This window comes from Neltuma alba, unplaced genomic scaffold, assembly GCF_004799145.2.
Source record: "Neltuma alba isolate B1F8T4 unplaced genomic scaffold, ASM479914v2 tig00007528_pilon, whole genome shotgun sequence".
NCBI classification, from domain to species: Eukaryota; Viridiplantae; Streptophyta; class Magnoliopsida; order Fabales; family Fabaceae; genus Neltuma; species Neltuma alba.
In genome coordinates this window covers 42,501-45,000 of record NW_021634804.1, presented here as the reverse complement: position 1 = coordinate 45,000, position 2,500 = coordinate 42,501, and positions in this window count along the sequence as shown.

Below are 2,500 nucleotides of genomic sequence, written 5' to 3'. Positions count from 1 at the left end.
GGCCATGTGAGGCCACCCTGATTTTCGGGGGGTGGAATTTGGAAAAACGTGGGTGAGGTTAGCCATGAATAGTATGTCCGTTCGTGGCACTCGGAAATTTTCCCAGAAAGCTACTATAGGGGGTAACCCCTCGCGCGCATTCCTTTACTTAGCACTAGCACTAGCACTAGCACTAGCACTTAGCACTTAGCACTTGGCACGTTGGCACGTTGCGCGTGCGCGTGTGCAAGGATCAAGGTGCTTGGGCAATGCGCGTGGACCCTTGGGCAAGGTCGTGGCAACGGTGGGCAAAGCTCGGACAAGATCCGGGCAAGGTGCTTGTATGGTTTGGCAAGCCCGGACAGGGTCCGGGCAAGTTCGGGTACGGTTTGGCAGGCTCGGCCATGGTCCGAGCAAGGTGCTTGTACGGTTTAACAAGCTCGGACACGGTCCGGGCAAGTTTAGGCACGGTTTGGAAAGCTCGGACACGGTCCGGGCAAGTGTTGGCATGGGTGGGCAAGGTTCCTGTACGGTTTGGCAAGCTCGGACAAGGTCCGGGCAAGGGTTGCCATGCATGGGCAAGGTTCCTGTACGGTTTGGCATGCTCGGACAGGGTCCGGGCAAGTGTGTGGCACGCGTGGGCAAGGTTCCCGTACGGTTTGGCAAGCTCGGACAAGGTCCGGGCAGGTGTTGGCATGGGTGGGCAAGGTTCTTGTACGGTTTGGCAAGCTCGGACATGGTCCGGGTAAGTGTTGGCATGCGTGGGCAAGGTGCTTGTACGGTTTGGCAAGCTTGGGCAAGGTCCGGGCAAGGTGCTTGTATGGTTTGGCAAGGTCGGACATGGTCCGGGCAAGTGTTGGTATGGGTGGGCAAGGTTCTTGTACGGGTTGGCAAGCTCGGACATGGTCCGGGCAAGGTGCTTGTATGGTTTGGCAAGCTTGGGCAAGGTCCGGGCAAGTGTTGGCATGGGTGGGCAAGGTGCTTGTACGGTTTGGCAAGCTCGGACTGGGTCCGGGCAAGTGTTGGCATGCGTGGGCAAGGTTCTTGGACGGTTTGGCAAGCTTGGACAAGGTCCGGGCAAGGTGCTTGTATGGTTTGGCAAGCTTGGGCAAGGTCCGGGCAAGTGTTGGGAGGCTTGTGCAAGGTCCGGGCAAGGTTCTTGTACTGTTTTACAAGCTCGGACAGGGTCCGGGCAAGTGTTGGCATGCGTGGGCAAGGTTCTTGTACGGTTTGGCAAGCTTGGACAAGGTCCGGGCAAGGTGCTTGTATGGGTTGGCAAGCTTGGGCAAGGTCCGGGCAAGTGTTGGCACGCGTGGGCAAGGTTCTTGTACGGTTTGGCAAGCTTGGACAAGGTCCGGGCAAGGTGCTTGTATGGTTTGGCAAGCTTGGGCAAGGTCCGGGCAAGTGTTGGGAGGCTTGGGCAAGGTCCGGGCACGGTTTGGCAAGGTTTGGGCAAGTCCTGGTACGGTTTGGCAAGGTTCTGGGACGTGCTGGCACGTCCAGGCACGTTCTGGCACGTCCAGGACGGGTCCTGGCACGTCCTGGCACGTCCAGGACTGGTCCTGGCACGTCCAGGACTGGTCCTGGACCGTCCTGGCACGTCCTGGCACGTCCAGGACTGCCCTGGCACGTCCAGGACTGGTCCTGGCACGTCCAGGACTGGTCCAGGACCAGTCCAGGACTGTCCAGGACCAGTCCAGGACTGTCCAGGACCAGTCCAGGACTGTTCCAGCACAGTCCAAAAATTTCACTCCCGTACCAAAATTAAATCCACTCGTTACATTTGAGTCCTGATGGTTTTATTCACTCCTACTTGACCCCCCCTAAATGTTAGGGGGTGCCGCCGCCGGTGCCGCCGCCCGTGGTGGCCCGTAGAGCGCGCACTATGTGAAACACTAAAAAATTTCAAAAATATTCTATGGTTGTCAAAAAATTATGAAACTTGGCAGGAAGCATCCTTATATGATGCCAAGGAATGCTGCAAAAAATCGCGCAAAAATACGATCTCTAGGTCCCTCAAACGGAGGTTGTCATCTCACGAAAAAGTATGTCTGTTCGTGGCACATGGGAAAAGGCTCATTTTGCATATATAGGGGGGCACCCCCAACCCCCCTCCCCATGGCCTTGCTCACACCACCACATGTATGCCCCTCCCAATAGACAAGATCAAGGTGTGAGCAAGTCCATGGGGTGTCCCTCCCCAAAACGTCGACCACCTTCCCCGGTGGCGGCGGCGGTGGTGCCGGCGGCGGCGGCGGCCGCCGGCGAGATTTTCCGGCGACTTTTCCGGCGACCCTTAAAATGTGTGGAATTTCAAATGGGATGGATGGATGAGCGTATCTAGGGGTTCTTGGGCCTTCCTTGCACGCTATTCCCGTCGAAACTCGAGCGGAAAGGCATCCGTTGGGGCGTTTTCCTCGCGGTTGCTCAGTAAGCAAGGGCTAGGTTGGACTATCGTGTTTGTGAGGCACTCGAAACCTCTTTTGGTAGCCTTCGGATGGTACGTTCCCCCATCCCCCCA